Below are 11934 nucleotides of genomic sequence, written 5' to 3'. Positions count from 1 at the left end.
CTGCTGCACATCTACAAAAGTTATTGCCGCTTCCTCTGGAGATGGTCCGTCAACTTGTCAATGCTGTTTGTCATGGAGTGGTGGCTTTATGAAATTCTGGCATGAAACAGCGTGTTATTGCTCGCCAGTATGGCATCACTCAAGGTCAGGTGTCTTAGATCCTGAAACGAAATGCTCAGAGGGGTGTCCCTACTCCAATACCGAGGCCAGGACATCCACATGGAACCAAAAGGAGAGATGATCGCCAGCTGCACCGGTTAGTCTGCAATGGCCGTACCAAGTCAGCTAATCGGCTTAGGGTTGAGTGGCAGCAACTGACAAATGTGCCTGTATCCAGAAGGCTAGTCAACCAACGACTGGTTCAAGCAGGCTATCGTGCCAGGCGTCCCCTGAGAAAGGCACACCTGACCAGACAACACAGCCAGCGCCGATTGCAGTGGGCCAGAGAGCACCGTCAATGGCAGCCAGGACACTGGAATCACGTGACCTTCAGTGACGAGTCTAGATTTCTGGTCTATCGTCAAGATGGCCGCATCCGAGTGCGCAGACAAGTGCATGAAGCCCACAACGAAGATTGTATAGTGCCAAGAGTCCAAGCTGGAGGTGGTGGGGTGACCGTTTGGGCTGCTTTTCATGCAGGGGGAAAAACTGACCTGGTTGTTCTGAATGGAAACCTGAACCAGTTCAAGTACAGGGTCATTCTGGAAGAAACATTGCTTCCATTTGCTCGTGCAGCCTTTCGAGGAAACTTTGTCTTCCAAGATGACAATGCACGGCCTCATCGTGCTCGCATGATCCAAAACTTTCTTGCTGACCGTGGTGTAGAGCATATGGAGTGGCCTGCCATGTCCCCGGATATGAATCCGAAAGAGAACTTGTTGGCAGAATTAACGCGTCAAATCGACAACTTGGACCAGCAGCCTACCTCTGTGCGTGAATTGCAGCAGACTATTGTCACTGCATGGCAGGCGATTCCTGTCCAAACCTTTGCAAATCTCGTGAACAGCATGCCTCGACGTGTACGTGCTCTCCTGAATGCTCGTGGGCGTTACACGAAGTACTGAACTGTAATTTTGCTGTCCGTAATCCCAGTCATAATTTAGCTTTTGTTTTTGTTGAAATTTTTTTTGGCTAATGTGCAAAATAAAGAGATACTTCTGGAAAACGTACAGAAGTTTAACACAGTACTGTCCGTGAATTGAGTTCGATGTCAGTTTACATCACTTTCAAGGATCAATTTATTTGCTTCGAAATGTCAAATGTGGTTTTTGTTTCTTTTAAAGGTCACATTGACAAAATCTAGAATAATTTCAACATAATTCCAATGAACTTTTGGTTCTAAGTCATCTTGAAAAGTAAGTTCACCCCCACAAAAAAAACATCCATATTAAATGCCAAGTCTGTATATATATACTGTGATATCTATACTGTGAGTCTATCTATACTGTGAGTCTATCTCTTTATAGACTCGAAAGAGAAGTATCTCTTTATTTTGCACATTAGGCAAAAAAATTTTTTTTAACAAAAACAAAAGTTAAATTACGAGTGGGATTACGGACAGTAAAATTACAGTTCAGTACTTCGTGTAACCCCCACGAGCATTCAGGAGAGCACGTACACGGTGAGGCATGCTGTTCACGAGATTTGGCAAGGTTTGGATAGGAATCGCTTGCCATGCAGTGACAATAGCCTGCTGCAATTCACTCACAGAGGCAGGCTGCTGGTCCAAGTTGTCGATTTGACGCATTAATTCTGCCCACAAGTTCTCTTTCGGATTCATATCCAGGGACATGGCAGGCCACTACATATGCTCTACACCACGGTCAGCAAGAAAGTGTTGGATCATGCGAGCACGATGAGGCCGTGCATTGTCATCTTGGAAGACAAAGTTTCCTCGAAAGGCTGCACGAACAAATGGAAGCAATGTTTCTTCCAGAATGGCCCTGTGCTTGAACTGGTTCAGGTTTCCATTCAGAACAACCAGGTCAGTTTTGCCCCCTGCATGAAAAGCAGCCCAAATGGTCACCCCACCACCTCCAGCTTGGACTCTTGGCACTATACAATCTTCGTTGTGGGCTTCATGCACTTGTCTGCACACTCGGATGCGGCCATTTGACGATAGACCAGAAATCTAGACTTGTCACTGAAGATCACGTGATTCCAGTGTCCTGGCTGCCATTGACGGTGCTCTCTGGCCCACTGCAATCGGCGCTGGCGGTGTTGTCTGGTCAGACGTGGCTTTCTCAGGGGACGCCTGGCACGATAGCCTGCTTGAACCAGTCGTTGGTTGACTAGCCTTCTGGATACAGGCACATTTGTCAGTTGCTGCCACTCAGCCCTAAGCCGATTAGCTGACTTGGTACGGCCATTGCGGACTAACCGGTGCAGCTGGCGATAATCCCTCCTTGTGGTTCTGCGGGGACGTCCTGGCCTCAGTATTGGAGTAGTGACACCCCTCTGAGCATTTCGTTTCAGGATCTTTGACACCTGACCTTGAATGATGCCATACTGCCGAACAATAGCATGCTGTTTCATGCCGGAATTTCGTAAAGCCACCACTAAATGACAAACAGCATTGTCGAGTTGACGGACCATCTCCAGGGGAAGCGGCCATAACTTTTGTAGACGTGCGGCAGTTGTTTTCCACGAATACAGAACGCAACAACCCTTATATACCCTATTGTGAAGCCAATCGTCAAATGTACCTGGCCGTACATTTTGTCACGCCACCTGTGATTTAAACCTGTTATTGACTTCTTGCTGCGACAGACAATCAGTGACATGGTTCTTTTAACAAAGACATCACCGAAGGGTAAAAGAAACTCACCAGATTGATATACTGAGTTCAGAAAGTAAACCCAAGTCAAGAAAAAAAAAATATTCCATATTAAATGCCAAGTCTGTATATATATTGTTACGGTCCGCGGTTAAGGATGTTATATTTGCCGAGCGGAGCCCCCGCGACCTAACAGTTTCCCCGATTCACCCAAACGTTGGCCCGATTCAATGTGCTATTGAATTGTTTCAACATGTGGCCACATGGCCACAGCTATTCAATGTGGAAAACTCTAAAACGACCGAATGTAAAGAGGAAGAAGAAGACGTACAGAAGAGTAACGGGATTTATTATTTACACACACAAGCAAAAAGGAGCAGTCACGGTTATGTACAGGGACATGAAAAAGCAGGTGACACAGTGAAAATTACTAGCTTATACAGACTTAATTGACTACCCAGGACAGAACAAACAGAAACGGACTCACACGGGGAATTGCAGAGTGGATTGGCTGGAAGGAGAGCGAGGTCCAAACGGGTCCGGCAGCACGATCGGCTCGTTGGGCAGCCGCCGTCCCTTCGCGGCCCTGCTCAAAACCGCCGTCCAGGCCCCAAACGGCTGTCGAGTGTTGTTGCTGCTGTGGACGCTGCTGCTGCTGCTGCTGTGGACGCTGCTGCTGGCGAGCAAGGCGACGAATAGCAGGCTTTGTGCTTCCCTGGATGATCTCCTTTCTCTCTCTCGGACCTCACAACCCAGCTCTCTCTTTTGCACCTCACCACGCAGCTCAGCCTTGGACCTCACAACTCAGCTCTTGTCATAGCTCATCTCTCATCTCTTGGGGAACGTCCCGCGGCGGGTTATATAGGCCCCGCCCCTCAACCTTCGCGAACCTCCTTGATGTTTCTCTCCACACCCTCTCCAAGTCCAACCCCTTGTTCGTGGTTGGTTGAGTGGGGCTGACTCACTCCTCCCCTCTATGACGAGGTGGGGACCCGCCTTTCTTCCCCAACCCTGCCTCGTGGTCAATGGCGGCAATTGTTGGTTGGCAATGCGAATGGCAATTGACGAAAGGGGAAATGGAGGTTTTTGGGAATGGGAATGAAGGGAATCTATCTTTTTGACTTGGTGCAATGGAGTGTCATGTTAATGGACGACAAAGCCTTAATCTAAAACACATAATAAAGATATAAGCTACTGAACAAGGGTTTTATCGTGTCCTTCAATGTGTGCTTTATTGAATTAACTACCGGGACGCCCTTTTAACCTTTACACAACACTGGAGGCAGGAGGGGCCAGAATCAACCAATTTACTATACAATACAAAAAAACATAATCCTCATATCCGCAACAATATATAGTCTTGTAAATAATTCTAAAATACAATTCCACTTTGACATTATGGGGTATTATGTGTAGAAAAACACATCTCAGTTTAATTCATTTTAAATGCAAGCTGTAACCCAACAAAACGTGAAAGAAGTCAAGGGCTGTGAATACTTTCTGAAGGCACTGTATATATCGTATACTGTATACATTACTGGAGAGAATAGTACAGGATTGTATGTGCTTTTGGGAACCATTATTTATTTATATACACTTTACCATCTCCACTACCAACAAAAACTTTGGATTATTTCTTTATACCAACTTATCTCGACGACCAACATACACCACTTTGAATTTTATATTTTTTTGTATACCTTTTACCATACAACTACCAACATACTACCGTTGTTTTTCTTAAAGACTGCTTATCAGATGTACAGTACTGCATGTAAGCTTTTTCCTCAGAAAAAAAACAAAATAACTTTCTCATATTATAAATTAATGCATAAGGTTCCTTTTAGTAAGGGAACATATGAAAATCTGTTAACTAAATTGTTACCAAAAAATTTCTTCACCAATATGTTTGTAAAGGTGTGTAATAACATGTGTTAAAATGTTGAAGGTCAACTCCCGTGGGAAACCCAGAAAAAAAGCTGTTGAATTCGGGTACCGAAAAATTATTTTCGAGAATTTTTATTTTTTTTAATCGGCCCTTAAGTAACTTATGAGGGGTCAAATAAGGGTTTTTCATGATTCTGAGTTGATTGTTAACATTTATATTTCACCACAGACACTCCTTTGTGGAAAAATAATTTCTAATTACATATTAGTGTGCTCTGCTATTTATTACACTAAAAGTGTGCTCTGCTTTGCATCATTAGCATGGATTCTCTTCATCCAGCCATTCCAGTTGGAGTGTGGGAACTCAGGATCGTTGGCTTTGATCACCCACCCCGCTGCCCAGAGTGTGTCAACTGGAGTGAGGAGTGGCTGATCATGAGCCAGGGAGGAGGAAAGCTCAGCGAGGGGGAGAAACATGATCGCGTTCGTTCCTATCTGTTTCCTGTTCGTAAATGGAATAATCTTTACTTCAGTTCCTCTCAGGATCTTAGCTTTGTCGAGTGCCTTCAACTTCACCCGGGGGAAAGCTGCTGTTGTCTGTGGATCTGGCAAAGGTGGTGCCGGAGAGGTGACTTCGATCCAACCCATTGAGTGAAAGGGAGTGTTTCCATGAATAGAGACAATGTTTAAATCTATATTGTCTCCAACAAACTGAGTGACTGCATTGTTTGTTTCCCCAACCTCCATAAAGACCACCTGATCATTACTTGACAATTCACTTTCACTGGCTGGCACTTTGGCTGTCATCACTGATTGATCCTCAAGCGCAGCATCAACCGCAACCTCATCATTGATCTGTTCATCGGTTTCCTCCACAATGGTGTCAAGAGTGCCAGAAGTATCTGGAACATCATCTCCACTCCTACTATTAAGGAAGCAGTATTTGTAGTTTTGTGTCTCCGTGTAAGACTCAGTGTATCCCAGTCGGTGGAACTTGTTGAGCATCCATTTTGACCCAAATCTATGATCAAGTTGTATGGCAAGCCCCATTTGGTGTGGCAATACTCCAGACCGAGGTCGACGACAGGCCTTAATAAAATTCTGCCCCCAAACGGCAACTCTTTCGTCTGTCTTGACAATCGGTCTCAAGAACATCTGAAGGCTTGCAGGAACAAGTGTCAGCTGACTATCGATGTCAGTCATACTGTGTGTGGTGGGGTATGACTTTGGACCTAAATCAATCAAGGCAATATCATTGGATATGAACTTGAGTGCCGTCTTTATGATCTGAGTCTTCTCATCTCCATGGTCAAGATTAGCATGATGCGCTCGCAGAATATTGTCGGTGCCATCTTTGAGACAGAGTACATCTGCCCTTCTTTCCTGTGTTGTGAAATACAAGGTGTCTTCGTATTTCTCTAGAAGTTTTATCTTTAGCCAATGCTTTGAATAAGAAAGGCTCTTCTCTGGTGACTGATCAAACTCCTGCAGCTTTTCATGGACTTGGTCCATGTTCATTACCCCATGCTCTAATTCTGAGTCTAACCATTCGCAGAATTCAATAAAAACTGCCTCTCGCTCCTCATCAATACTCCTCTGTCCTCTCTTCCTTTTTCCTTCCTCATCAGTCTTGGACAAACTGTCACCTCTCGCAAACATAAGTTTGCATCGCAAATGGTACAGTGTTTCTTCTGCTACCAAGTCGTTGATCTCTTCCAGGCGTCCAGTGACTTCAGTGCCCCAGTCATCCCCGCGACTCCGTGCTGTCTTCAGCAAGCTTGCCTTCAGTGTATCTGCAGTCAAATTATCTGGCACTCTGTATTTCTTTCTAGCTTGTGCTGGATTATTTTTGTAGAGCTGGGCTGGTTGGTTGCAAAGAATGCATACATCCTTATACAGGAGGTCAACTGACTGTGATCTTCTCGAACTGCAGCCAGTTGATGAACTGAACTCACAAGTAGTGCGTCTTCTCTTCAACTTTGATGACTCTTTCTCTGCCTTTGATGCTTGAGCTGACTTCTTGGTGGTTGCAACAAAGTTGTTGTACAGATCATTTTTACACTTCTGGTGGTACCTCAGTTTTCCTTCCTTTTGAGCCTCCTTCATACGTTCCACAACAGTAACATTTTCGACAGTTTCTGCTTGTTTCAATAAAGTTGAGTATCCCTTTGGAGTTGCCTGTATGAGCCTTTCAGCTGGTGTATCCGAGCGTGCACAGATGAAGCAATTGAGCACAGGTGGAGTAACGTCTTCATCCATATTGCTAGACTCCATGTCCTGCAAAGTAGAAAATGAGATATATTTAGAAATTATTTTTCCACAAAGGAGTGTCTGTGGTGAAATATAAATGTTAACAATCAACTCAGAATCATGAAAAACCCTTATTTGACCCCTCATAAGTTACTTAAGGGCCGATTTAAAAAAATAAAAATTCTCGAAAATAATTTTTCGGTACCCGAATTCAACAGCTTTTTTTCTGGGTTTCCCACGGGAGTTGAACTTCAACATTTTAACACATGTTATTACACACCTTTACAAACATATTGGTGAAGAAATTTTTTGGTAACAATTTAGTTAACAGATTTGTGAAATATCTCATAAAATGCCCTTACTATTTACCTGGTGTAGTCATTGGAGGAGGATTTATAAATACCTGCAGAGTTAAAACAACAGGTTGAGTGAATGTTGGAAAATACTGAATTTATTTTTCCTATCCAGCATTAAGGCTTATGGAAGAGCTGCTGCTATTACTACTACTACCACTACTACTACTGCTACTACTACGACTACTACTACTACTACTACTACTACTACGCCACGCCACGCCATTTTGCTGCTCCTCGAGCCGTGCTATTTTCGACATTTGCTCCTCATCCTCCTCCGTTTTCGTTTGTATTTTTGGTTTATTTGGATTATTTGAACTGAGTTGGTTCATTTTGTGATTTTACTTTGACGTCCCGTTTGAGTTATTAGCCCTTTGTGTTCGGGCCTAGCCGCGGCGTGCGGCCGCACCCGTGTGGGACTAGTTTTGCCGCGCCCGATTTGTGGCGTATCACAAACTGTTTGACTTCCTTGTTTTTGCTTAATCGCCCTCGACTTTCTGTGCTAAATTTGCATAGTTTTGGCGATTAAGCCGATAAGTTATTTGCTCAACGCGCGTTTGATTATCCTTTTGAGTTAATCATTAGCATACCGGTACGGTCGTGCTGAAATAAGCAAAAGCTCGCGAACGAGCTCATTGGTATTTTTTTTCTCATTTTCATTTGACGGGAAATATACCGTTAATAGTAATCATGCCTCTGGATGGTACATGGCAGGGATGGCCGCTACTACCTCTGGTGCAGGTGGAAACCGCCCTGCCCACCCGTTTAAGACGTTAACAAGGAAGCACGGGGTGAAATGCGAGTTGGGACGAATCACCCAAATAGAGGCCTATGTAAGAGCACTCGCTAGTGTGGTTGATCCAGCAACGATAGTTGCAGCCTCGAAAATGTATGGACAAGCTGTGTTCTTTCTTAACTCAGAGGCTGCAGCAAACAAAGTCATTGAGAAAGGGATTAGTGTGGGAGGACTCTTTGTACAAGTCGAGCCGCTCTCAAGTCTTGGTACAAGGATAATTATATCTAATATACCTCCTTACGTGCCTGACAATGTCGTGGTGCCTTTCCTGGAACGACTGGGAGTGTTGAGATCACCCATCAAGCCTGTGTCTTTGGGCTGTCATGAGCCCTCCCTACAACATGTCTGGTCTTTTAAAAGACAAGTATCCATTGAATTGGGAAAGGAGGCTGAATGTGAGGGGTCGTTTGTTATTCCTTTTGACGGAAAGAATTACAGGGTGTTTTATATGACAAACGAACCCCGTTGTTTTGTATGCAAAGCGAAGGATCACAGGAGAGCAGACTGCCCCACTATCATTAAAGAGGTTGCAGCTCCTCAACGTCCAGATCAGCCTCGAGAGGATCCCAGCGTCACTGAAGGTAACCTAAGGGAGGCGGCTGCTCCTTTGTGCTCGAGGGCAGAGGCCCCTCAAGAAAGTTCTATACCAGCTTCTCATCCCATCTCTTCTGCTGCCATAAATCAATGGCAGGCAGTGGGAGCAGGGAAGGCAAAGAGAGCACAGAAGAGGAAATCAGAACCCGCAGAGGATGGGACCACGGAACACCCTGGTACAATTGAGGATGACACGGGAAGTAATGTGTCAAAGGGATTTGTAAGGCCTAGTATTCTGAAGGAGAAAAGAGTGGTAACCCAATCTGAAGAAATGGAAGAAGAAGAAGAGGAAACTATTCATCAAACGACAGGATATGGAGAGTCTTCTCTCTCAGATCCACCAAAAGACAGTTTGAAGAATGAACAGGAAGGGAGACCGTCAGATAGTAAACCCAGCATGGTAAAGACAAACAACATAGAGGTATCTGACTTGACAGGGCCAAACGATACTGTGATGTTGGTTCCTGAGAAAATGCATCCAATAATAACAACTGCAACGAAGCTTCAAAATAAACCAGGGATTGAAACATCTACAAGAGCAGTTCTGAACCGAAGGATTAACACCGAAGTTTCAAAGGATGCTGAAGTAGCATTCATCGGTGGGACAGACAGAGAGAGGGAACCAGACACACAAGCATCAATAAAGTTGCTGGCACTGACCGACATCTCAGGTGATGTCACTTCACTCACTGTTGGCGCAGAAAGGGGAATAGTTGAGCACATCTCTATTTTACCACCCCAAAAGGTTGGATCTCCTATACCAACTGAGGAGGAGGCATCCACTCCCACAGGTGAAGCAACGTCCGCCACATCAGAGCCAAAGGAGCGTTCCTCTGCGCCAGACGATTATGCCAAGTCAGCCTTGAGAGACGACATGGCAGAAGACTTGACACATTGTACAAGTACACCAAAGGAGAAGGATCTTGAACCTCCAGACAGCGATGATGAGGAAAGTATTGGTGATGGGGAAGACTATCAAGGGTCACTAACTGGTTTAGAGACAGACCTACCTGCAGGACGCCATTCCTGCATTCCCAGCCAGGAGATACTCGAGTTCCTGGAACAAAGCTTGCATAGCAGGAAGAAAGTGGAAAATGCGCTGAAACGGTGGAAAGATTATGACTTGCTAGTGCATTCCTTGTATGTACTAAGGAGAGAGGGACATAAAACAAGGACTTCAGGCTCGGCCGAACAAGCCCGAGTCAGGAAGTTTCTAGCAAAGCTGTTGAGTTACAGGCCTGAATATAAATTGGTTTAAGATGATGAATTTCACAGAAACAAAACTCTCAATACAATAATGACATCAAACTTACGAATAGGATCATTGAATGTCAATGGCTGTAAGGATGCATTCCGTGTGCACCAGGTATTGTCATTCTGTGTGAAGGAAAAACTTGAAGTAACCTTTTTGCAGGAAACCCACACGACCCCAGAGGCTGCATCTCGATGGGAAAACCAATGGGAAGGTTTGGCCTTTTTCAGTCACCTAACGGACACATCTTGTGGAGTGGCTACCCTCTTTTCACCAAAGAGGAAACCTGAAATACTTGTCGTAAAGGAAGCCAGTGTGGGGCGGTTGCTACATATAAAAGCCAAGTTTGAAAAATTTGTTGTCAATTTCGTCAACATTTATGCACCTTGTGTAGGAGTTGCAAGGGGGATTTTCTTCAACCGGTTGCAGAGATTCATGCTCACCTTGCCTGGTGAAGAGTGTGTAATTATTGGAGGAGACTTTAATTGCACTCTAGACCCCTCCCTTGATCGAATAGGTCAGGAGCCGCATAATCCCTCTGTTAGAATATTACAACAAACCATAACACTGTTAAACTTGAGAGATACTTGGCACATACAACACCCCACAGACAGAACATTCACGTATGCGAGTATCAGAGGTGGTCATATATCACAATCCCGGCTCGACAGAATTTACGTGTCTCACCGTTGGTGTAAGAGTGTCAGTGACTCCGGCATAAAAGTTGCCCATTTCACAAATCACAACTTGGCCTGGATTAAGTTTTCCCTGGCGGAAACAAGGCGAGGCCCTGGCTTGTGGCACCTGAACAATGCTTTAAGTCAGGATGAAGCCTTTTTGTCAATCTTTTGAATTTTTGGCAAGCCTGGAGGAATAAAAAAGGAGATTTTTGCTCACTTGGATTCTGGTGAGATGTAGGCAAGGTACGATTGAAATTGCTATGTCAGGAATACTCGTATGGTTCGAGCAAAATACTTGGGGTAGGGATCAAAAGACTGGAAGAGGAACTGCTGCACCTTGAGAAGCACCTGACCACCCTTACCTCTACTGAACTGCAGGCATACGAAGAAAAGAAGACCACCCTTAAAGCATGTAGTCGTGTGAAGGCAAGAGGGGCATATGTGCGCTCTCGTTTGCAGTTTATTTCTGAGGATGAATATGTCCTGAATTATCTCAAAGGGGTGGAAAAAGGCAAAGGTCAATTCAGGACTATATCGAGTGTTCTCGAAGAAGATGGTCTCTTGCTCAATGGCTCGGAGGGTGTTCAAAAACGAATTAGAGCCTTTTATGCTCAGCTATATTCGGGTAAGAGCACAGATGCAGGTGCAGGTGGCACTTTGTGGAGTAGTCTTCCTGAAGCCTCTGTAGAAGACCAGGAGCAGCTGGAGACTCCATTATCTCTGGAAGAATTGAAAACCGCCCTGCACAGCCTATCAAGAGATAAATCCCCCGGCATGGATGGCTTATTATGTGAATTCTATACAAAAGTATGGGACTTGGTTGGACCTGATTACCTAAGCGTAGCTCAGGAAGCATGTGATACAGGTATAATGCCCCTTTCTTGGCGTCGAGCGATGCTGGTCTTGATTCCCAAGGAGGGTGACTTGAGAGACTTGAAGAATTACCGCCCTGTGTCTCTGCTGTGTGTGGATTATAAGGTCATGGCTAAAATGTTGTCACGCCGTCTCGGACCAGTCCTGACAAAATTAGTCAGCCCGGACCAATCTTATGCCATTCCAGGCAGGACAATACATGACAACATATCCCTTGTCAGAGACCTGATACAGTATGCGGACATGACTCGGTCTCAAGTCGGATTTCTTTCCTTGGATCAGGAGAAAGCCTTTGACCAGATGAACCATGAGTATCTGTTTGAAACCTTGCTAACATTTGGGTTGGGGAGGAGATTTGTAGGCATGATTCAGACGTTGTACATGTCGGCAGAATGCCGAGATAAAGTCAACGGTTTCTTGCTCGCGCCCTTTCCATTTGAGAGAGGAATAAGACAAGGATGTCCCCTGTCCGG

Source organism: Myxine glutinosa, chromosome 1, assembly GCF_964187855.1.
Source record: "Myxine glutinosa chromosome 1, kmMyxGlut1.1, whole genome shotgun sequence".
NCBI classification, from domain to species: domain Eukaryota; kingdom Metazoa; phylum Chordata; class Myxini; order Myxiniformes; family Myxinidae; genus Myxine; species Myxine glutinosa.
The sequence above is the reverse complement of the archived record's forward strand: the minus strand, read 5'-3'. Positions refer to the sequence as shown.